The sequence below is a fragment of the Rattus norvegicus genome, chromosome X (genome assembly GCF_021556685.1).
Source record: "Rattus norvegicus strain SHRSP/BbbUtx chromosome X, alternate assembly SHRSP_T2T, whole genome shotgun sequence".
Lineage (NCBI taxonomy): Eukaryota > Metazoa > Chordata > Mammalia > Rodentia > Muridae > Rattus > Rattus norvegicus.
Genome location: NC_141554.1, coordinates 8,329,134 through 8,355,703, shown reverse-complemented (window position 1 = coordinate 8,355,703; position 26,570 = coordinate 8,329,134). Strand labels below are relative to the sequence as shown.

Here is a 26,570-nt window from a genome sequence, read left to right as displayed (position 1 = left end):
CTCTGTCTCTGCCTCTGCCTCTGCCTCTGTCTCCGCCTCTGTCTCTGCCTCTGTCTCTGCCTCTGCCTCTGCCTCTCTGCCTCTGTCTCTGCCTCTGCTTCTGCCTCTGCCTCTGCTTCTGCCTCTGCCTCTGCCTCTGCCTCTACCTCTGCCTCTGCCTCTGCCTCTGCCTCTGCCTCTGCATCTGCCTATGCCTCTGCCTCTCTGTCTCTCCTTCAGCCTCTGCTTCTCTGCCTCTGCTTCTGCCTCTGCTTCTCTGCCTCTGCTTCTGCCTCTCCCTCTGCCTCTGCCTCTGCCTCTCTGCTTCTGCCTCTTCCTCTGTCACTGCCTCTCTGCCTTTGTCTCTGCCTCTCTACCTCTGCCTCTGCCTCTGCCTCTGCCTCTCTGCCTCTGCCTCTGCCTCTGCCTCTGCCTCTGCCTCTGCCTCTTCCTCTGCCTCTGCCTCTGCTTCTCTGCCTCTCTGAGCTCTCTGAGATCTCTGACCTCTGGCCTCTGTCTTCTGCCTCTGTCTCTCTCTCTGTCTCTGTGTCTCTGTCTCTCTATCTGTATCTCTGTCTCTTTGTCTCTGATTCTGTCTCTCTGTCTCTCTGTCTGTCTCTGTCTCTGTCTCTGTCTCTGTCTGTCTGTCTCTCTCTCTCTCTCTCTCTCTCTCTCTCTCTCTCTCTCTCTCTCTCTCCTCTCTGTCTTTCCATCTGTAAATCTCTGCCTCTGCCTCTCAAGGGCTAGGATTGAAAATGTGCACCACCATGTCCATCTCAAATGTTAACTTCTAGTTTCTCCCTAAGAGAATAAATTCTTAGGATGTTACTAGAGAAATGCTTTTGTCTTGGCCCCATTAAATTTCATTTCCAATAGTGGCAGAGTTGGTGTTTGCTTTTATCTATGCCTTTTGTTATTGTTGTTGTTGTTGTTGTTGTTGTTGTTGTTGTTGTCCAGCTCTCCACTACTGTAACAAACACCTGAGGTAACCTAGGAAAAGATTTGTTTGGTCTCACAATTTTGAAGGTTTTTCTCCATGGATGATCATTCTATTGCTTTGGGGACTATGGTAATGCACTATGTCATACTGGGGATCTTGCAAAGCAAAGTTGTTAAGGATATGGGATATAAAAGAAGGACCAGAGTCTCACAATCCCTTCCAAGGGCTCTGCCACATCCACTAAGCCTCACTTCTTGAGGAGTCTCCCACTTCCCACTAGCATCAGAAGCTCAGAACTGATCCTGCTCCCCAATTATTCAAGATAGGGTTTCTCTGTGTAGCCCTGTAGTAACCTCTAACTCAGAGATCCATCTGCCTCTGCAAGTGCTAGGATTACTAGGATTAAAGGCATGTGCCACCACCACCCAGTCAGAACCAATACTTTAATACATATTCTTTCAGTAGCATTTAAGATCTAAACTATAGTATAAAGAGAGTGGTTGTGTGGATTGTAACTAGCAAAGCAGTAAGAGTGGAGCTGCCTTGGTTATTTTGTTTAGGTTGTGCTTTAGAAAGGTCACTGTCATATAATTGAGAATAGCAAAATGAAATAGATCCAAATTCAAAAAAGCCAGAATACCCACCATATATCTATTGGCTTCTGCTGTGGCTAAACTTAGTGACCTATGGAACATTCATACTTACATGTTTCACAATGTTACAGTTTGGCAATCTGAATTAGGCTCAACTGAGGAATTGTACTGATCTATGTCAAGTTTAGCTGAACTTGACTGGGATCATTCATGCATTTCTTCTCAATAGCCAGGTCAACTAGTGACAGGCCACTTCTAGCATGGCTCAGATGGGATGACTCATCTCTGTCCCACATAATCTCTCACCCTCCTGCAGGTAGGAGTGCTCAGAATGGTGTTGGAGGAACACAAAAGCTCACTTGGGACTCACACAGTACTATTTGCACTAAAAGGCAGCTCTCAAGACCCGCCTGAATAAAGGCTAAAGAAAACATTTCCAACTCTTAGGACTACAATTAATTGTTGCCATCTCTGCAGTCTACTATGCCAAGTATGATGTCATGTTTTGTAGTTCAGAAGAAAATAATAACAGAGCCATATTAATGATAATATACATACATAAGAGACTGACTTGGAGAAGTCATTGATCATTTGGGAATTGACTGGGTCTTCTGATTCTGACTTCAGCAATGAAAAGATTGATTGCCTCCATTTACAAAATGAGTGTTAGAAGCAGTGTTGATTGTCAGTGTGACCATATCATATCACTAACTATATTTGAATTAATCTATGACAGTGATAAGCACTTACTTTCGTGTGTGTGTGTGTGTGTGTGTGCGTGTGTGTATATGTGCGCGCACACGTGTGTTTTATTGTTTTTTTAAATAGAATAGAAAAAGACCAGAGTAATTTTTCCCTTTCTGGGAACTTGGAGCTAATCCCCAGATGGTAGTGTTACTTGGAGAAATTCTGGAAACTTTATGAGATAGGGTCTATGTGGAAGAAAGAGGCTGTTGGGAGTATGTCTTTATGTGTAGTCCCAAGAGTTTGTTCTATCTAGCTCTCTGTCTGTCTGTCTGTTTGTCTGTCTGTCTAACGCTATCTTCCTCCTTCTTATCTATCTTCCATGAGATAAACAGATCTCCTTCTTCACTATTTCTGCATCACAAGCCCAAAATCATAATGAAACTGTGAGCCAAAATAAATATTTCCTTCTTTAAGTTGTTCCTTTCAGGTGTTTGGTTACAGTTTTTTGTTTGTTTGTTTTGGTTTTGTTTTTTTTAAGTAATTATCTCAAGCTTCTTTTCTGGATTCTCAGCCTAAAATGGAGATGTCATCTGTAAGATAGTCACTCTTCTCAGCCTCTCTCCATAAGATATCTATTCATTTAATAATTCAAGACTTCTTCCTAGAAAACTACCTGATCTTTAAAAGGAAGAAGAAGGAAGCTTCTGCAGTTATTTAAGTGGCTGGGATCACATATCTCATAATATCATTTTAACCACTTTACACTGGTCAAAGCAAGCCACAAGCCCATTTCAAATTCAAGTGAAAGGAAGACAGATTTCCACAGAATTTGTGGCCATCTTTAATATAGGGCACAACCCAACAATAGATTTTTGGGAAATATTTTTTAGTTTGATGGAAGACAAAGCCTCCATTCTCAAGTAATCAGAAATATTGACCTAGGGGCTAGAGAGGTAATTCAGTAGTCAAGAGCACTTACCACTCTTGCAAAGGAGCCTAATTTGGTTCCCACTACCTACATCAAGTAGCTTATAACCACTTATAACTATAACTCCCAGAGATCTGATGCCCTCTTCTGCAGACACACACATTCATATGCACTTATCCCCCCACAAAGACACAGCAAATACATATAATTTTAAAATGTTTAATCTTTAATAAAAGGATACTGACAAAAAGATTTACTTCTTACATTCTGAAATAAACCAACAAAATATTTCTATATAAATGAGTAAATTTCTTTCTCCATTTTAATTTTTTATAATAAAGAAACAATGCATTTATTATAATAAAAAGCAAATGTTAGTTTAAAACCTAGCTTCTAGAAATATAAAGTTAGACTATGGAGTAGGCTAAAGGACAAGCAGATCTAAATATCTGTGTGTGTGTGTGTGTGTGTGTGTGTGTGTGTGTATGAGTGTGTGAGCGAGTGTGTGTGTGTATGAGTGTGTCAGTGAGTGAGTGTGTGCGTGTGTGTGTGTGTGTGTTTTCTAGTCCCAAATACTCAGCGCTGAAAACATATATATATATATATATATATAATATATATATATATATATATAGGTAGTATTATATGGACCAAACAGGCTATATTTATGTATCTTAAATTATGTATATATGATTGTGCTTGTGTGGGGGTGTATGCAGAATCTCAAGGGTCCATGGAGGCCAGAGGCTTCAGATGCCCTGGAACTGAAATAACAGGCAATTGTGAGCTACTTGACTTGGGTGCTGGGAACCAAACTCAGGTCCTCTGGGTTTATAATCTCCATCTACAAGAGAACTCTGCACTTTTAACCACTGAGCTAGCTCTCCAGCTCTACATCAATAGTATTCTTGAAAAATATAATGCATATAAGATAATATGTTCATTATACATGTTTAGTTGTGCACAATGTGTATATATTTCAAAGTTCTGGTTTTTTACATGATAAACACATATTGTTTGTATTAGCTACCCTTTTCATTGGTCTGACAAAATACCAAGCAAGAAACAACTTAAGGGAGAAAAGTTTTCATTTGGTTCCCAGTTTAAGAGATACAATCCGGGGTTGGGGATTTAGCTCAGTGGTAGAGCGCTTGCCTAGCAAGTGCAAGGCCCTGGGTTTGGTCCCCAGCTCCGAAAAAAAAAGAAAAGAAAAGAAAAAAAAGAGATACAGTCCATCATGTGAGGAACCAGTAGAGAGTAGCACTATACGCAGTAACAGGAGCTTCCAGCATGATTTGATACAGCTACATGGATCCAGAAGCACAGAGTCCAGGCCAGAAGCAGAGTTAAAGTAGAATTCTCAATCTTGAGTCCTATGGCTCTACATCTTCCAGCTAGGTCCCAACATCTAAAAGTTTTCTAATCTCCTAAAACAGTGCTATCAGAAAAGGATCACATGTTCAAATGCATGAGTCTGTGGGGGGACATTTCATATTCAACCTATAATCCTATAATATCTGGCAATCACCACCTATTATTAGCACCGTTATCATTGTTATAGTTATTATCATTAAAGCTAGGCAGAGTACCATATTCCTACAGTCCTATCACTGAGGAAGTGAGGCAGGAAGCATGTGAGCTCAAGACTAATCTGGATTCCATACTACATAAACAATTCTAGAATAGAGTTCTGGAGAAATAGTTCAATGTTTAGGAGCACTGGATGTTCCTCTAGGGTGACCCAGGTTCAATTTCCAGCACACAGATGGCAGCTTACAACTGTCTGTAACTCCAGTTCCAGGAGATCCATCGTACAAGTCATGCATGTAGCACACATATACATGCATGCAGACAAAATTCCCATAAAAATAAAATAAATAAATATTTTAAAAGAGTTCTTGGACAGCTTGAGCTACATCAATGAGACTATCTCTCAAAACACATGTAGTACATATAATAAAACAAAAATAATATTGAGTTACATATGTATTGAAATATGTCACTATTAAATACACAAAAATATGTTTAAGCAAAGCTTATCAAATGGTTAAGAAGTGAACACTTCCATACATGCACATAGACATCTATAATATGTTTATTTATCACTGTCAAAACTTATAAGTGTAACTTGAATATTTTCACAGCCTACTTTTAATGATGTTTCTTAAATGCTTTAACTTCCCTTCTAGCCCACCATCCACCAAAGGTAGTAGAAAAGAAAGGATATGGGGGAAAATGGACCTGTTTAGAAATGGTTCTTCAGAGCAAATATTGTCTGTTGTCTGGAAACTGGCAGTTCAGTTCACAGGTTAGAATTAGCAGCCTTGATCTACTCACAAACCCTTCACAGCAGTCCAGTTCGGTAGAGTTGGGATAGCACACACACATGAATTAGCAGCAAAGGCAAGACCTAACAAAGACAGCCCAGCTTCAGCTGAATCAGCACAAGTCATCAGGAGGGACGCAGAGGGATGCCAGAAGATCTCAGCTGTGCCTCTATCAGCATTATTTTTCTCCATGGCGCTCAACTACACAATGTAAGGCAAGCCAATACAATCATGTCGTTAGAGAAGAATCTGTCATTATGTGTTCTTTTATGTACTTTAGCAGAACATCTTTTCACCTGTGTCTGCTTCAGAAAAACACTCCTTCACATGTTTGCCCCAACAAAACACCATCCAACACAACTGACTTTCAGAAGAACCTTTAAATTTCCACTTTATATAAGTAACCAAAATACCCTTCAGTAGGTAAGTGGATAAGTGAACTATGGTATATGCAAACAACAGGACATCATTCAGTGATAAAGAGAAATGACCTACCAGGTCACCAAAAGGCCCACAGGAAGCTATATAAATGCATATTACCACATGAAAAGGACCAGTCTGAATAGACTATAAAGATTTGGTTCCAGAAATATGACATTCTAAAAATGAGAACCTATGACAACGGCAAAAACTTCAACATTGCTTAAAGAAGATACAGAGAGAAGGCAGAGGATTTTAGAACAGTGAAAATACTTTGTGAATAGTAATAGTGGATACATGCCATTAACCATTTAGCTGAAGCCCTGGAATATACAAGAGAACTTTAATGTGAACTATGGACTTAGGGTGATGACAATAACACCAGCTCATTGATGGTAACAATGGTCCACTCTGCAGCAAGATACTTATGTAGAGACTATTGCCATGCAATATCCAGAGAATGGCATTTCACTGTATTCCTTCTCATCTTCCAGCTTACATTCTTTCTGCTCCCTCTTCCACAATATTCTCTGAGTCTTGGGGGAAGTGACTTGATATAGATGTCCTATCTATGACTGAACACTCATAGTCACTTACTATCATCATTTTAAACATTAATGTGTCTCTTCATCAAACACTACTCATGCCAATTAGAAGCTTCTCTGTCCAAGTTTGGGAGCATCACAAGTCTATAGCTGTAAGTGTAAACATTTAGAAGGCAGATAATCTGGCCATTTAGGAAAGCAACATCAATAGGTTCTGCCCTAGGGCATAGAACTTCCCTAGCCATGGGTTTTTACTATATTTACAATACCAGGAATATGATACCTCTTGTAAAACAGGCCTCAAATCTAACCAAGAGAGCAATTGGTTAACCCAAATAACAATATTTGCATGGTCACACCACTGAGCACATCTCGCCTGGCAAAGCAGTATTGTAATATGCAGGGTCCAGCACTGTATAAGACCATCACTGGTTTTCCTCCTCACAGAGGCCTACATAGTACCTTCTAGCACCAAGAAAGCTTGCCAGAATGGAGAGTTTCCTGGTCAGTTCAAAATTGATTTATCTTGGTTCTGAAGCCAAAGTTTGTTTCTTCAGCAATAGAGTCTTATCTAATTATTATGGACAACCAAAAGCAATAACAAAAACCTGTACTGTTTGGGATACCTCTGGGACCTCTTTGTCCAATAACTTGTATGGAGGTAACCTATGCTTAGCAGTAAGATTTTCATTTAATAGCTAGTGTCTTCTGGGAAAAGCATTGTTCACTAATGTGAATTTCTGTTCGAAATTTTTAAGTAGATTTTTTTAATTAGCTCACAAGCTAGTGGAGCTACAGAAAGATTCCTCTCCCTCAACTCCTGTCCCCATCCCTAATTAAACCTTTATTTCTCAATGTTCAATTCTTTATTCTTCAATATCATATCTGCTATCACCCCTTGGATTTCTTTTAAAACTTGGATTGCAAGATCCTAAGTTCTCAAGCAGCTTCTTCATCCACGCTTCATTTTGGTTTAGCCTTCCTTGGCCCTCATTTCTCAGTCTTCATCATTTCCACTACATGTTTTGAACTTTCTGCTCCAGTATTCCCCCTCCCTGCTTTTATTTAACCTATATTCTACTTCCTTCCCTCCCTAAATGTATCCTCAACCAATGGCTCATTTCTAGTGCCCTGACTTCTACATGTACTACATGTTGAAATATGCAAAACAAAATATTTGAAGCTATTTGTCCTAGTTTGTTTTCTATTGCTGTGATAGATGTCAGAGCAGCAAGCAATTTGTGGAAGAAAAAGTTTATTTGATTTGCATGTCTCCATCACAATCTGTCAATGAGGGAAGTCAAGGTAGGAACTCAAGCAGGAGCATAGGGAGAAACCATGGAGAGACACTGCTTTCTGGCTTGCTCCCCATGACTTTCTCGGCTTGCCTTTTTAAGTAACCTGGGACTATTTTTCCATGGATGGCACCACTCAAAGTAGGCCAGGCCATCTCACATTAATTGTTAATTAAAAAAAATAACCCCACAGGCTCGCTTACAGCCTAAGCTGATGAAGACATTTTCTCAGTTGAGAGCCCTCTTCCCAGGACCCTAGCTTATATCAAGTTGAAAAAACAAACTAGTACAATATATGGCATTATTGGATGATTTTTAATACAAAATTAGTCTTCAATTCTCAGGAAAAATCCCACCATTGTGGTTTGCTATTATTCATGTCTGCAAATAAAATCTGTATTAGAAATCATAGTCAATGAAATAGACAAGAAAAAATAAAACTGATTGGAAAGAACTAAAATCCTCCTTATTTGTAGACAATAATAATAATGGTTGCATTGTGGGGGGTGGCTTAGAGGTTAAGAACACTGACTGCTCTTCCAGAGATCAGGAGTTCAATTCCCAGCAACCACATGGTGGCTCACAGCCACCTACAATGAGAACCGTCACCTGGCATGCAGACAGAACACTGCGTACATAATAAATAAATCTTTAAAAAACAAAACAAAATAAAAATAAAAATGTTCTAAGAAAAAATAATGGCTACATGATAAAATAGGACTCTAAGACTACCCAGTAAAATAAAAGTCAACTGGAGATTAAAGTTGGTCCAATTTTGGTCTAACATAGAAAGATATCCTACTAAAGCGGGAGATGAATGAGAGGCTACAACTCAGGGACAAGGTTGATAGTAGAACACATAGAGTTAAGAGTCAGATAATGTAATATATTGAGTTTTCAAAGAAGCAGTTGCTCACACAAAGTTTATCCTGCAACATATTTATTAGAGAGCACCTGAGATGGAAACAAAAGGAAAAAATGACACAAAGAAAGAAGTTATACTACAAAATAAGTCTCATATCCTCAATTAGCCTCATGAAGAATGATGGAGATAAAATGACCTTTAAGAACCCACACATCTATGGTCACTTGGTCTTTGACAAAGGAGCTAAAACCAATGGAAAAAAGATAGCATTTTCAACAAATAGTGCTGGTTCAACTGGAGGTAAGCATGTAGAAGAATGCAGATCAACCCATGCTTATCACCCTGTACAAAGCTTAAGTCCAAGTGGATCAAGGACCTCCACATCAAACCAGATACACTCAAACTAATAGAAGAAAAAGTGGGGAAGAACCTCAAACACATGGGCACTGGGGAAAATTTCCTGAACAAAACACCAATGGCTTACACTCTAAGATCAAGAATCAACAAATGGGATCTCATAAAACTGCAAAGCTTCTGTAAGGCAAAACACACTGTCATGAGGAACAAACGGCAACCAACAAATTGGGAAAAGATCTTTACCAATCCTACAACAGATAGAGAGCTTATATCCAAAATATACAAAGAACTCAAGAAGTTAGACTGAAGTGAGACAAATAATCCTATTAAAAAATGGGGTTCAGAGCTAAACAAAGAATTCACAGCTGAGGGATGCCGAATGGCTGAGAAACACCTAAAGAAATGTTCAACATCTTTAGTCATAAGGGAAATGCAAATCAAAACAACCCTGAGATTTCACCTCACACCAGGGAGAATGGCTAAGATCAAAAACTCAGGTGACAGCAGATGCTGGCAAGGATGTGGAGAAAGAGGAACACTCCTCCATTGTTGGTGGGATTGCAGACTGGTACAACCATTCTGGAAATCAGTCTGGGGGTTCCTCAGAAAATTGGACATTGAACTACCTGAGGACCCAGCTATACCTCTCTTGGGTATATACCCAAACAATGCCCCAACATATAAAAAAGACACGTGCTCCACTATGTTCATCGCAGCCTTATTTATACTAGCCAGAAGCTGGAAAGAACCCAGATGCCCTTCAACAGAGGAATGGATACAGAAAATGTGGTACATCTACACAATGGAATATTACTCAGCTATCAAAAACAATGACTTCATGAAATTCATAGGCAAATGGAGGGAACTGTAAAATATCATCCTGAGTGAGGTAATCCAATCACAGAAAAAAAAATACATGGTATGACACCCATGGATCCCGGCCCGCAGCAGCTCTCTGCTCCCAGACCCCGTGGGAAAGAGACCTCACCGCCTGGTCAGGTGGGCACTCCTGAGGCTGCAGAGCGGAAGAGACCACCAACACTGCTCACCCCTGCCCACATCCTTGGCCCAAGAGGAAACTGTATAAGGCCTCTGGGCTCCTGTGGGGGAGGGCCCAGGAGCGGCAGGACCCCTGCCTGAGACACCGCCGGAACCTGAAGGAAACAGACCGGATAAACAGTTCTCTGCACCCAAATCCCGTGGGAGGGAGAGCTAAACCTTCAGAGAGGCAGACAAGCCTGGGAAAACAGAAGAGACTGCTCTCTGCACACACATCTCGGACGCCAGAGGAAAACACCAAAGGCCATCTGGAACCCTGGTGCACTGAAGCTCCCGGAAGGGACAGCGCATATCTTCCTGGTTGCTGCCGCTGCAGAGAGCCCATGGGCAGCACCCCACGAGAGAACTTGAGCCTCGGGACCACAGGTAAGACCAACTTTTCTGCTGCACGAAAGCTGCCTGGTGAACTCAAGACACAGGCCCACAGGAACAGCTGAAGACCTGTAGAGAGGAAAAACTACACACCCAAAAGCAGAACACTCTGTCCCCATAACTGACTGAAAGAGAGGAAAACAGGTCTACAGCACTCCTGACACACAGGACAGTCTAGCCACTGTCAGAAATAGCAGAACAAAGTAACACTAGAGATAATCTGATGGCGAGAGGCAAGCACAGGAACCCAAGCAACAGAAACCAAGACTAAATGGCATCATCGGAGCCCAATTCTCCCACCAAAACAAACATGGAATATCCAAACACACCAGAAAAGCAAGATCTAGTTTCAAAACCATATTTGATCATGATGCTGAAGGACTTCAAGAAAGACGTAAAGAACTCCCTTAGGGAAACACAGGAAAACATTAATAAACAAGTAGAAGCCTACAGAGAAGAATCGCAAATCCCTGAAAGAATCGTAAAAATCCCTGAAAGAATTCCAGGAAAACACAATCAAACAGTTGAAGGAATTAAAAATGGAAAGAGAAGCAATCAAGAAAGAACACATGGAAACAACCCTGGATATAGAAAACCAAAAGAAGAGACAAGGAGCTGTAGATACAAGCTTCACCAACAGAATACAAGAGATGGAAGAGAGAATCTCATGAGCAGAAGATTCCATAGAAATCATTGACTCAACTGTCAAAGATAATGTAAAGCAGAAAAAGCTACTGGTCCAAAACATACAGGAAATCCAGGACTCAATGAGAAGATCAAACCTAAGGATAATAGGTATAGAAGAGAGTGAAGACTCCCAGCTCAAAGGACCAGTAAATATCTTCAACAAAATCATAGAAGAAAACTTCCCTAACCTAAAAAAAGAGATACCCATAGGCATACAAGAAGCCTACAGAACTCCAAATAGATTGGACCAGAAAAGAAACACCTACCGTCACATAATAGTCAAAACACCAAACGCACAAAATAAAGAAAGAATATTAAAAGCAGTAAGGGAAAAAGGTCAAGTAACATATAAAGGCAGACCTATCAGAATCACACCAGACTTCTCGCCAGAAACTATGAAGGCCAGAAGATCCTGGACTGATGTCATACAGACCCTAAGAGAACACAAATGCCAGCCCAGGTTACTATATCCTGCAAAACTCTCAATTAACATAGATGGAGAAACCAAGATATTCCATGACAAAACCAAATTTACACAATATCTTTCTACAAATCCAGCACTACAAAGGATAATAAATGGTAAAGCCCAACATAAGGAGGCAAGCTATACCCTAGAAGAAGCAAGAAACTAATCGTCTTGGCAACAAAACAAAGAGAATGAAAGCACACAAACATAACCTCACATCCAAATATGAATATAACGGGAAGCAATAATCACTATTCCTTAATATCTCTCAACATCAATGGCCTCAACTCCCCAATAAAAAGACATAGATTAACAAACTGGATAGGCAATGAGGACCCTGCATTCTGCTGCCTACAGGAAACACACCTCAGAGGCAAAGACAGACATTACCTCAGAGTGAAAGGATGGAAAACAATTTTCCAAGCAAATGGTCAGAAGAAGCAAGCTGGAGTAGCCATTCTAATATCAAATAAAATCAATTTTCAATTAAAAGTCATCAAAAAAGATAAGGAAGGATACTTCATATTCATCAAAGGAAAAATCCACCAAGATGAACTCCCAATCCTAAATATCTATTCCCCAAATACAAGGGCACCTACATATGTAAAAGAAACCTTACTAAAGCTCAAAACACACATTGCACCTCACACAATAATCGTGGGAGATTTCAACACCCCACTCTCATCAATGGACAGATCATGGAAACAGAAATTAAACAGAGATGTAGACAGACTAAAAGAAGTCATGAGCCAAATGGACTTAACGGATATTTATAGAACATTCTATCCTAAAGCAAAAGGATATACCTTCTTCTCAGCTCCTCATGGTACTTTCTCCAAAATTGACCATATAATTGGTCAAAAAACGGGCCTCAACAGGTACAGAAAGATAGAAATAATCCCATGCGTGCTATCGGACCACCACGGCCTAAAACTGGTCTTCAATAACAGTCAAGGAAGAATGCCCACATATACGTGGAAATTGAACAATGCTCAATGATAACCTGGTCAAGGAAGAAATAAAGAAAGAAATTAAAAACTTTTTAGAATTTAATGAAAATGAAGGTACAACATACCCAAACTTATGGGACACAATGAAAGCTGTGCTAAGAGGAAAACTCATAGCGCTGAGTGCCTGCAGAAAGAAACAGGAAAGAGCATATGTCAGCAGCTTGACAGCACACCTAAAAGCTCTAGAACAAAAAGAAGCAAATACACCCAGGAGGAGTGGAAGGCAGGAAATAATCAAACTCAGAGCTGAAATCAACCAAGTAGAAACAAAAAGGACCATAGAAAGAATCAACAGAACCAAAAGTTGGTTCTTTGAGAAAATCAACAAGATAGATAAACCCTTAGCCAGACTAACGAGAGGACACAGAGAGTGCGTCCAAAATTAACAAAATCAGAAATGAAAAGGGAGACATAACAACAGATTCAGAGGAAATTCAAAAAATCATCAGATCTTACTATAAAAAACCTATATTCAACAAAACTTGAAAATCTTCAGGAAATGGACAATTTCCTAGACAGATACCAGGTACCGAAGTTAAATCAGGAACAGATAAACCAGTTAAACAACCCCATAACTCCTAAGGAAATAGAAGCAGTCATTAAAGGTCTCCCAACCAAAAAGAGCCCAGGTCCAGACGGGTTTAGTGCACAATTCTATCAGACCTTCATAGAAGACCTCATACCAATATTATCCAAACTATTCCACAAAATTGAAACAGATGGATCACTACCGAATACCTTCTACGAAGCCACAATTACACTTATACCTAAACCACACAAAGACACAACAAAGAAAGAGAACTTCAGACCAATTTCCCTTATGAATATCGACGCAAAAATACTCAACAAAATTTTGGCAAACCGAATCCAAGAGCACATCAAAACAATCATCCACCATGACCAAGTAGGCTTCATCCCAGGCATGCAGGGATGGTTTAATATACGGAAAACCATAAACGTGATCCATTATATAAACAAACTGAAAGAACAAAACCACATGATCATTTCAATAGACGCTGAGAAAGCACTTGACAAAATTCAACACCCCTTCATGATAAAAGTCCTGGAAAGAATAGGAATTCAAGGCCCATACCTGAACATAGTAAAATCCATATACAGCAAACCAGTTGCTAACATTAAACTAAATGGAGAGAAACTTGAAGCAATCCCACTAAAATCAGGGACTAAGAATACAGCAAATACAGAGGCGAATACCAGCAGCAAACCACTGAACTGGGAATAGGACCCCCGTTGAAGGAATCAGAGAAAGAAGTGGAAGAGCTTGAAGGGGCTCGAGACCCCATATGTACAACAATGCCAAGCAACCAGAGCTTCCAGGGACTAAGCCACTACCTAAAGACTATACATGGACTGACCCTGGACTCTGACCTCATAGGTAGCAATGAATATCTTAGTAAGAGCACCAGTGGAAGGGGAAGCCCTGGGTCCTGCTCAGACTGAACCCCCAGTGAACTAGACTGGTGGGGGAAGGGCGGCAAAGGGGGGAGGGTTGGGAGGGGAACACCCATAAGGAAGGGGAGGGGGGAGGGGGATGTTTGCCCGGATACCGGGAAAGGGAATAACACTCGAAATGTATATAAGAAATACTCAAGTTATAAAAAAAAATACATGGTATGCACTCAAGTTCGAATTACTCAAGATACAATCCACAGACCACATGAAGCTCAAGAAAAAGGATGACCAAACGTGCAGATGCTTACCTTCTTAAAAATATTCATAGGAAGGGATATAGAGACAAAGTTTGGAGCAGACACTGAAGGAAGTGTCATTCAGAGTCTGCCCTAATGTGACCCATATTCATACAGGCACTAGATAAGATTGATGAAGCTAAGAAGTGCGTGCTACAGAAACAGGATATAGATGTCTTCTGGGAGACACAGTCAGAGTATGTCAAATATAGAGGTGAATGCTCGCAGCAAATCATTGAACTGAGAACAGGATCTCCTTTGAATTAATTAAAGGATTGAAAGGGCTGAAGGGGCTTGCAACCCCATAAGAACAACAATACCAACCCACCAGAGCTCCCAGGGACTAAACCACTACTCAAAGAGTACTCATGGACTGACCCATTGCTCCAACTGTGTATGTAGCAGAGGATGGCCTTGCTGGGCACCAAAGGACGGTGAAGCTCTTGGTCCTTCCAAGGTTGAACCCCCAGTGTAGGGGAATGTCGGGGGAGATGGAAAGGGGGGGTGGATGGGGAGGGGAACACCCTTATAGAGAAAGGGGAGGGGGAGTGGATAGGGGGGCTTATGAACAGGAAATCAGGAAAGGGAATAACATTTGAAATGTAAATAAAAAATATCAAAAAAAAAAAGACAGATAGAAAAAGAGTCAGAATTCTGGGGACTGGAAAGATGGTTCAGTGGTTAAAAGCACTGAATACTCTTTCAAAGGATCCAAATTCAATTCCCAGCACCTACATAGCAACTCACAACTATCTGTAACTCTAGTTCCAAGGAATCCAACATCTTCACACAAACAAATGCACAGGAAGGAGACCAATGAAAATAAATTTTAAAAATTAAAATTAAAAAGAGTCAGAACCCTGTATCTATCAGTTATTAAACCACTAGGGGGAATATAAAGTGAGCAAAATAGCTTTGCAACTAAGCCAATTTGCAAGGACTAAGAGCCGAAGCCTACCTGCCATAGCTTCCTTAGTAATTGGGACAAATCACTATTCGATTAGAGATCTGCGCAGCACACGCAACTGTCTACTACAGACAGCAACTTGAAAACCTCATGTTTCTTTAAGGGCAATCAGTGGTTCATATAGTTCCTCATGTGGTGACCCCCAATCATCAAATTATTTTCATTGCTACTTCATAAGTGTAATTTTGCTACTGTTATGAATCACGATGGAAATCTTTATGTTTTCTAATAGTCTTAGGCAACCTTTGTGAAAGAGTCATTTCAACCCCCAAAGGGGTTGAGGCCCACAGGTTGCAAGCTGCTATTTAAGAAGCTTCAGGACCTATTCCAAAAGGCATACCTGAGTTCTAAGCATAAGTTTCTGAGAATAACTCTTCTGTGCTTCTTTCCTTCATCTCTTAAACTAGAGTTCTATTGTTTTCCATCATTTTTGTCTGCCCTGGTATATTGTTTGAGAATCATACCATCCTGAAGAGATAGCGGTTAGTATTTTGTGGCAAATTGTTCTCTAATCTTTTGATTCTCCTTCCCTTGAGAAGCATGGCTTGTGGGGTGTGGTGGTGCATGCCTTTGGTCCCAGAACTCAGGAGTCAGAGGCAGGAGGATCTCTGAGTTTGAGGCCAGCCTGGTCTACAGAGTGAGCTCCAAGACAGCCAGGGCTATACAAAGAAAACCTGTCTTGAAAAAAAGAAAGGAAGGAAGGAAGGAAGGAAGGGAGGGAGGGAGGGAGGGAGGGAGGGAGGGAGGAAGGAAGGAAGGGCAAGTGAGGGGGAGGGAGAGAGAGAGAGAGAGAGAGAGAGAGAGAGAGAGAGAGAGAGAGAGAGAGAAATTTTTTTATTGATATGGAAGGGTCCAGCCCACCATAGGGAGTGTCACCCATAGATGGACCAAGTGAACATGAGGAGTAAGCCAGCATACAACATTCTTCTTTAGTATTCAGTTCAGTTCCTGCCTCAAGGTTTCTGCCCTGATTAAGTTCCTGACTCATCTTTCCCTGAGAATGAACTGATATGGAAGTACACCCAGGTTGCTTTTAGTCCTGGTCTTTGATCACAGCAGTAGAGTCAACTAGGACAGAAGTGTGACATCTTAACATAAGTATATGATATATAGTGATCACTGGCTTTACCACCATTTCAAAATACCTAATAGAGGAATTTTTGTAAGGATACTAAAGTTTGAGGTCCTTATTCAGTATAAAGAAAGTCTGCATAATTTGAAGCCACCATGATGTGGGGCAGGGCAAGTCACATAGAGAACATCTCATTAATGTGCTCAGCTAACAGTATACAAAGCTAACAGCCAGACATGTGAATGACAACTTCTCAAGAATCGATTCCCCAGTCATTGAGTCACCACAGCCACCAAATCTTCCTAGCTGCACACACTGTGAAGCAGAAATTAATGATTCCCACTGTGCTCTGTCTAAATTCCTGAGCCACAAAAATTCTTGGGAACAGTAAAATGGTTATTGTAAGTCACTAAACTTGGGGGTAATTTGTTTCTGAGCAATAGTAAGCAGAATTCACAGGCTATAGCGCTGACTGTGGTAAATGCTCAAAACCATCTGTGCACACTTGCAGAGTATGCTCTTGGGCATTCTCTGGCTCTGCATGAAATGGCTCAAAGAAATCCTCCCATATGGAGAATTGACAAGGAGACTTTTCAAGATCTCAAGTATCATTTTTAGAATCCACTCTATGCTTTTCTTCAAGATGCAAGTATGTGACGAATGGAGTAGTCCAACAGTGAAGACAGGTCTAAGGAAGTGGGAAGTTAGCCACTCGACACACTTTCTGAGCCGAAATACTTTGTGAACGTTTTGCAATTTCATCTAGATGGCATCAGGTTTTTGTTTACTTTTGCATTGGCCAAACACAAAATACAAGCACACCCAGTTATATGAGTATGGAAGCATATTAAGTCATCTTAGGTAAATAACTTTTAAAGCTAAGAACTTTTTTTCTAAAGAAGATAATCTCCTTGAGATAATATTTCTAGATCCTCTCCAAAAAGCAGTGCATATGTACTGGTGTTGAAGAAGTCCAAATGAAAGAAGTTAGTTTATTTTTATGACCACTAATAGGATTTATATTGTTAACAAGCAGAAGTAAGGACTTCCATGTTAGCTTTTACTTAGAAGAGCTCAACAACAGAAAAGAGTGAGGAAAACCACCAACCTCTCCACAGGTCAGAATGTGCCTGGTAATAAGTAATGCTTCTGGAAAAGTTCAAAGCCAAATTTTCCCAATATTCAATATGACTAAAGTTCTACAGGCTGAGATAATGAAAATGTGCAGTTTATTATGAATAATATCATGCTAGACATTTAGAGTAACCAGATATTTAGGGAAGTTGTTGGAGACCAGTTTCCAAAAATATTCCTCAAGGTTGAAGCATTTTGTAGAACAGCTGGCTGACTCCACACTTCAGGCAATCCATCCTCCTAACCTGATTCTGTTTTACTAAACATGAAACCTCTGTATTGTAAATGATGTCTCTTTGTATTTGGTGATTTGGGAATCTTATCAAGAATAGAATGGCAACATAATGAAATCTAATACTGCTTGTGCTAATTAAAAACAAAATGTTTAAATGATATGGCAAGACAAGATGAAGGGAGAGGAAGCTCAGTGGCAGTCCCTGCCATTTCAGTCAGTCAACAGCATTATCCTCCTGTGTCACAAAGCTAAGACATAGGGAAGAAACTGTTATTCTCAGATAGAAAGCTAAAATCAGAAGAAAAATTAACTGCCTATAATCATGTAATCAGGAAGGCACAGGGCAGATTTTGAAGATGGGAGTCTTTCATTATAAGATAATATTACTTATTTGAATGAAAGTTAATAAAGTTGGGTCCCAAAACAGTAAAAAAAATTGAATGCTACCTACCATGTCCAAGAGAAAACAGATGAATCAAGTAGAGACGAGCCATTATCCCTTTCTCTTCCATCCACCTAGCATCTATCTTGTTATACACCTCCCACCTTTCCACCAAGCCTTCACATACTCTATCCACTTTTATCAGAGACAACCCTTCCATTCCATATGCTAGTTAAGAGAATCTCAAAAGGTAATGAATTTCCACAAGAAAGCTATGTAAATTGCAATGTACCATCCAAATGTGAGGTATTTCTATTAGTTTTCTACTAACTTGGACTCATGTCCTGCTCCATCCCCTTCCCTAGAATGGCTTATACTGCCTTAAGGAACAGAACAGATGCAATATATTTAGAAAAACTTCCCTAAATATTGGGAAATTGTCAGGCATAACATTCATTGTAATAAACATTTAACTACAGAGATTAGTCATATTGAATATATTTTCATGATTGTGAAATTATCACCATTGTCCATCTCTAGAACTTTTTGATCATAAAAAACCCACAAATTCTGCACTTACTAAAAACTAATTTCCCATTCTCCTGTCCTATAACCACAATTCTATATTTTCTCTATGAATTTAGCTGCTCTAAGCACCTCTCATGGGTAAGATCATACAGTATTTGTCTTTTCATGAGTAGCCTATTTCATTTAAGATAATGTCCTCAATGCCCAACAATAGGGATATGGAACCTGAAGAGATCATCTCTAGTAGCCAGACGGGACCCCCAGTGGAGGAATGGGGACTCCAACCCACCTACAAAACTTTTGACCCAAAATCGCTCCTGTCTAAAATAAATGCAGAGATAAAAATAGAGCAGATTCTGAAGGAATGGCTGAGTAGTGACCTGCCCAAATTAGGATTCATTCCATGTGCAGCCACCAAACCCTGAGACTATTATTGATGCTATGTTATGCTTGCAGTCAGAAGCCTAGCATGGCTGTCCTCTGAGAGGCCCTACCAGCAGCTGACTGACAGAAATGCCGGTACTCACAGCCAAGTATTATTATACAGAGGTCAGAGCCCCTATGAAGGGTTAGGGGAAGGATTGAAAGCCTTGAAGCAGATGGTAACCCCACAGGAAGACCAACAGTATTGACTAACCTGGACTCCTAGGAGCTCACAGAGACTGAACCACCACCAACCAAGGAACAAAAAACATAACACATGCTGGTCTGAGCCACAAACCCCCTCCCCCCCGCTCATATATAGCAGAGGTCTGTCTTGTCTGGCCTCAGTGGGAGAGGATGCACTTAATCCTGTAGGGACTTGATGCACCAGGATGGAGGATACTGGGAGGCATCCTCTCAGAGGCAAAGGGGAGGGGGATCAGGATGGGGCAACATTTGGGATATAAATAAATAAAATAATTAATTAAAAAGATACTATCTTCAGCATTCATCCATGTTATAGCAAGTCCAGAATTTACTTCCCCTTTAAGGCAACTAAAGTACCATTATATGAATAAACCACATGTTATGCTTATGACATGTCATGGACATTTATGTCACTTTCACTAATCCTTAAACTATAAAAATCAGTGCCACCAGCAGCCCATCCAGAAAGCAATGGCCTCCACCCTTTCTGATCTACTTCCTACTCTGTCCTGTTATCTGAATGTCACAACCTAATCCCCACCTTCTCTCTTTGTCCTGTGCCCTCCTTTTGCCTTGGGCATGGTTTCACTCTTCTAACACTCTTTCCAGCTTAATCTTCCACACATCCCTGCTCCCTGTCAATCACTCCAACTCCTGAGCCCTTTGTTTTAGACATTGAGCTCCCACTCTAAGTTTCTGAAGGACCACGTCATTTTTATTCTTGCCAGGAAATGAACCATATTCTCTACCAACCTTCCAGATACTGGTTAGTAAGCCCCAGGTTACAGCCAAGCTTGGACCTTTACGTCTGAATTCCCCTGATATGGCTCCCTTCTGCCACCTGCTGGTCATGGACACCAATGGGACTGTTTTCTTTTTCTTTTGCTTTATTATTTTTTTATTGGCTATTCTATGTATTTACATTTCAAATGTTATCCCCTTTCTGGGTTCCCCATCTCCCATAACCCTCCCCCTGCTTCTATGAGGGTGCCCCCCTCCCACCCACCAACTCCCACCACACCGCCCTAGCATTCCCCTACACTGGGTAAAGGAGCCTTCATAGGACCAAGACCATCTGGAGGAAGAGTTGAAGCAAAGGCCATGGAGGGGGGTTGGGGGGTTGCTGCTTACTAACATGTTTCCCATGGCTTTGCTCAGCCTGCTTTCTGATCACACAGCCATGAGTGACACCACTCTCACTAGCTAATCTCTATGAATCTGAGGCCAGCTTGATCTACATAGCAAATTCCAGGCCAGCAAGGACTACAGAGTGAAACCTTATTTTTAAAAATAGATTTGGGGGTTTGGAGGTATTATGGTTTGGATTTCCAATGACCCCTATAAGCCATTTATTAAAGGCATGCTCAACAGTCTGTAGTGTTCTTAAGGCACAGCTGAACCTTTAAGGAATGTGGTTTTCTCAGAGGAAGTTAGGTCATTGTAGGTGTGCCTATAAAAAGACTCCAGCCACCTCTTGTGATTCTCTTTTGCTTCTCAGTCACCATCTACCATCTACCATGCATTCCCATTAAGATTTACTGTGCTGAGGTGGCCACTGTGTGAAGCGGGCACGCACAGAACCTGCACTCTGGGCCCACCCGGCCCCCTGGCGTGGCGCGGCCAACGACCGGCTCAGAGCCAGGATTGAAATTCCAAGATGGTTGACCAGGATCCTGGGTGCATTAGACCCTTTTAACAAATGGTGGCCTCAGGAACTGGGGTTGTGGTCACATCCCTCTTCATGACACCCCTGGTTGTAGTGAAGGTCCGCCTTCAGTCTCAAAGACCTGTCCCTCGATAGATAGCAAATTGACAACACCCTCCAGATTCTGGAGTCTTTCCTACACCAAATCACCCTCCTCTCTACAATCCCCAGTGACATGCTTCCTGTACTGCAATGGTGTTCTGGAGCCCCTGTACCTGTGCCCAAATGGTACTCGCTGCACCACCTGGTTTCAGGATCCTACACAGTTCACTAGCACCTTAGATGCCTTTGTGAAGACTGTGAGGCATGAGGGCACCAGGACCCTGTAGAGCAGCCTCCCAGCCACCGTGGTGATGACTGTGTCTGCTACCATCAGCTACTTCACAGCTTATGAGCAGCTCAAGTCCTTCCTATGTGGTCAGTTCTTAACCTCTGACCTCTACGCACCCATAGTAGCTGGTGCCTTCGGCTGAATGGGCATTGTGACAGTGGTGAGCCCCTTGGAGCTTGTGCGGATCAAGCTGCAGGCTCAGCACATGTCATACAGTGAACTGGCTACCTGTGTTCAAGCTGTGGTAGCTCAGGATGGCTGGCGCTCACTGTGGCTGGGCTGGCGTCTCACAGCTCCTCAAGATGCAACCTTCTCAGCTCTTGTACTGGGTCAACTACGAGCTGGTAAAGAGCTGGCTGAGTGGACTAAGACAAAAGAACAGACATCTGTGAGCGGCAGCTTTGTGGCTGGTGGCATCTCAGGAATGGTGGCTGCCAGTTACCCTACCTTTCCATGTGGTGAAGACACAGCCACAAATGTCACTGGGAGCAGTGGAGGCTGTGAGAGGTTTCCTCCCCAGGATCATCAAGGCCGCACCCTCCTGCGCCATCATGATCAGCACTTAAGAGTTTTGCAAAAGCTTCTTCCAGAGGCTCAACCAGGAGCAGCCTCTAAACCACTGAAGGTTGAGGAACAACTGGCTATTGCACAGGTGGGAACAGGAGACTGAGCCAAGTGCCTTCCCTCCCAGTCCAGTCACCCAGGCTGTCCTCATTTGGATTCCTGCTGTTTCCCTCCCCAAGATTGCCACTCTCTCACTTCCGAGTTCAAGACCAAATCAGACAGTTGCCCTGCTTGGCATCCCTATGTTTCTTATAGCTTGGCCGCAAGGAGCCAAGAGCTCGGGCCAGTCAGTATCCCCAGTCATTTGTTCCTTGACTAAAGATGATATTCTTCTGTAGAAAAAAAAGATTTACTGTGCTACCACAGGCCCAAAGAAACAGGCTAAAGTGACAGTGGACTGAATAAACCCTTTCTCCTTTTGAGACATTTATTCCATGTATTTGTCACAGCAAGAATGGGTTGAATGAATTTGTGAGTGGGAAAAAACAACTACCCAGTATCAACAAGAAGCTTGAGTATTGGAAGTAAAGGAATACAATCTGGTGTTGGTAACATATCTTTATATATTATTATGTTTCCCTTTATCTTCCTCACTGAGTTATCCTTTGTTTTTCCATTTCTCTTTAAATTTATTTCCTCCATCTCATGTCCGGGGCATCCATCCGAGGTGAGTAGCATTAGAAATACTATTTTTTGAATGTGGTTATTGGTTTATTTTCTCATTGCTCTGACAAAACACATGACAGAGGCAACTCAATAGAAGGATTTATTTTTGACTCACAATTTAAGAAAAGATATAGTCTATCACGGTAAATAGTGGTGAAACAATGGGAGATAAGGCAGCCAGCTGGTCAGAGAGATGAATGCTGATACTAAGCTTGCTTGTTCCTTTCTTCCCTTTTAATTTAGCCTAGCCCATTGGATTGTTTCACCCACATTCAACATGGATCTTTCTCCTCTATGGAGACATCCTTAAAGAAACACAAAGAGATATGTCTTCTAGGTGGTTCCAAATCCAATCAACGTGGTAATGAAGACTCTATATCACAGATGTAAAAGTTAAAAGAGACAAATGTAAAAGTTGGTAGTACAATCTAGATAATGTTTTAGGAAATTAACCTTAGTAAAAAAGAGTGAGTGGCTTTCCTATGGTTAGGGACAAGGGATATTAGAAATCTGGGAGGAATCGGATTATAGTCAGTGGTTTCAGAATTCATTTTGCTAGGAAGAGTCTATGTAGCAGATTGTGACAAAGGGCCTTTTATCTAGGAACCTGTGTAAGAACTATATGCCTGATGATTTATGGAGAACCCAAAAAATGTTGATCTCCAGTCAAAAACTGGATGCAGCTGATGAAGATTATAATGTGGCTTTCATTCCTTTATTGGCCACCATGTTCTGCCAAAATTAGGCTCTGGTCTGATGTAGAGGTCAGAAATAGAACTCAGTTTTAGTCAAAAACTGTAGCTCAGTGGCACAGCCCTTACTTAGCATGTATGAGGTTCCATCTCAGCACCACAAAAATGTCAGCATATGTTTGATACTTGCAGGTGGAAAAACCAGGCAAATCAACCCATGTAATGTCAGGTGAATGTCTTTGTTGTTCTTTTGCTTTGTTTTAAGACAGTGTCTCTGTATGTAGCCCTGGATGTCCTGGACATCACTATGTATGTAGCCCTGGATGTTCTGGACATCACTATGTAGACCAGGCTAGCCTTGAACTCACAGAAACGCTTCTTCCTCTGCTTCCAGAATGCTGGAATCAAAGGCCATGTGCCACCATGCCAAACCATATTTATTGTTCTTACAGAACTCCAGTGATAAAATTGCTAAATAATTATCACTAATATATGTTAATAGTCAAACAAATGCCAGTAGACTAAATCAATGTAAATCATCTTGAAAATTACATCAGATCTTTTATAAAATAAAACAATTATTAATTAAATTCAATACCACAAAACATTTTAATCCTGGATGATTACCTTAGTAGTAATTTCTAAATCATATTTATTCATTTACTTATTGTGTACGTGCACATGGGTGTGCCTATTCAACCATGCACATGTGGATGTCAGAGAAAAACTTGCAAGAATCCTGGTACCAGATGGGTCCTGGAAATCAAATCCATCAGTCTAGATAGCAAACACCTTTACTTGCTGAACCATCTAATGGGAACCTTACTAGTGATTTTGAGTGCCTACCAGGTACTCTGCTGTACCACACACTGTTTCTTTTAATCCTCACAAACCCCGCTGAGATCTGTAGCTCATCAACATATCAATTTACATAGGAGGAAAGTGAAATTCAAAAACATTAATTTACCTGTGATCACTTTCTCAGGACTCACTTCAGCAATCTGATTCAAACAGAAAATGAAATTTCTACATGTTAACCTCATTTTACAGTAAGTACTGTAATTATATGATGTCATTTCTGGCCACCCACTTATTATTAATTCTTTATTTCTTTCTCTTTTCTACATATATGTATGTATGTATGTATGTATGTATGTATGTATGTAGTATACATACACATGAGTGCACATGTGAGCAGCAGAGGACCAAATGCACATGTGGGAGTTGGTTAGGGCTCTAACTCAGGTCATTAGGCATGTTTACCTGCTGTGCTAACCACTACCTTTTGTCTTATTTTCTGAAGGACCTCAAATTTTACCTACTTATCTCTGTTTAGCCTTTATATTTTGGGTGAAGGTGATGTCAGGTCAACTTGAGAAGTCTTGAAAAAGTCTTGAAAAGTTGAGGCTAGCTGTAGAATACCCTTACTGGGATAACAAAATCCAAGAGCTAAACTAATCAATTCACCATTGCTCTAGAAATTTATTCCTAATGGCTCAAAAGGTGTCAGAATATTTGCTCCTTGGTTTGATTAAAAGTTCTCTCACCTCTCTCCGTCCTTCTTCCTTCTCTTCCTTCCTTTCATCCTTTACCTTTCTGTCTTGTTCTCTCTATTTCTGTCTTCTTTTCACACACACACACATACACAAACATACACACATAGTTGTCAAAATGAGATTGACCTTACACCAACTACCCCAAGTGCTGCTAAAATTCTTTCCCTTGGGATAAACAAACACTAGTCTCTCTTTTCCAGCTGTCCCAATGACAAGCCAAAGCAAGGTATAATTCAACCAAAGTTCACTCTAGGGAACCAATAGATTTATTGGGGTTACTTACAGAGATGAGGGGTTATGGGCAGGAGCATGGGTGACCCTAAAGAAACTATACACTGGAAGATCTGAATCCAGAGTGGATGATGATTGCCCCATGCCTTGTAGATAAAGTTCTCTCCCCTCATCTTTTCCTACCCCTATCCTCTAGTCCTTCCCAGCTTCTCTCCTGATATGCAGTTAGGGCAGTATTGTATATAACTGCAAGGAGTGGGGGACTGAATATTCAGGTGAGGATCCCAGAACTCTCCCAACCCCACTTTTCCAAGAGGGAACATTAGTAATCAACAATTCCAGCTGAAATGACATTTGGTGAGCAAGCCCAGTCAAACTCTTGAGGATGGTGGTGGTTTGGTGCAGAGGATTGTTCTATACAATTCCAAAACCACAGAAAACCCACACCTATTGCTCATTCCAGCTGTAAATTTTATAGCACTTGCAAATAAGTAAAGTGCAACCTGGGACAAGACCAAAGTCATGTATGGGTCTTTTCTCCTTGCCTATGACAATTCCAATTCTGCCTTCGATCAGGATAATGCTGATGTGTTTCTGAGTCACAGTTTAAATGTCTATTCAAAATATATTATTACATTTTCCTTTGGTACTATCCACTTGTCCCAATATGCTATATTAAATATTCTATTCAAATAGTAATCCAAAGAATGATCTGGACAGCCCACCAAACAGCTGAAAGTGGAGGGAATATGCCATTGGTATTGTTTAAGGTGGAGAAAAAAGCAGACTTATTTAGTCGGTGGTATATTTTTATGGCTTTTCTGAGGCAAGGTCTTGCTACGTAGACCAAGCTATTCTCAAACTTAAGGTAGCTCTCCTAAGTTCTGAGTTAATAGGTGTGCATGACCAAGCCCTGCCTTTCATCTATTTGATTTTTTTATTATCAATGTGTATTATGGTGCACATGCAGAGATCAGAGGACAACTTTCCAGAGTCAGTTCTCTCCTTTTACTCTGGATTCTAGAGATTGGATTCAAATCATCAGGCTTGTGAATCAAATGGTTTACCCAGTGAGCTATCTCTCCAGCCCTATTGTGGCATTGAAATGCTCTAGAAAATGATCATTCTTGTTGACTGTATTTAGGATGGGTCATTCTGACTCTCTCTTTCCCTGACTGGAACTCAACATGCTCACTTTTTCCGAGGATGCTTAATAACTAACTGTATATCAGTTTTCCTTTCTGAGCTTTCTCTTCTTGTGTATAGCTCTGCCTATTCACATGCTAACTCAACTCATAACACTTTATGTTTTACTATTTTATTCTGGCTCCTGATCTTTGCTTTTGTATTCTTGAGATTGTTCTCATGCAAATTTTGGGATCAGTTTGTTTAGTTGTAGCTTCCAGCTTCAAGTATAATTTTACTCACCTTTAAACTGGAATGTTTCAAGCTTGTAGCTCTCTTCGAAACAGTGTCATGTAGCTCAGGCTGGTTTCAAACCTGCCTTATCTTTCTACTTCGACCTCCCTCCTGAGTGCTGAGATTGCAAGCATAAACCACCACATACACCCTAAACATTCGTGAACACTACATACAAACTAAAGCTTTTAATTCTTTAGTATTACAAAGCCTCTTATA

At 40.8% G+C, this 26,570-nt stretch overlaps 1 pseudogene; it reads left to right on the top strand.

Moving 5' to 3' along the window:
* The first annotated feature begins 20,844 nt into the window (after positions 1-20,844).
* On the top strand, positions 20,845-21,846 carry Slc25a39-ps2 (solute carrier family 25 member 39, pseudogene 2; annotated as a pseudogene).
* The last annotated feature ends 4,724 nt before the right edge of the window (positions 21,847-26,570 follow it).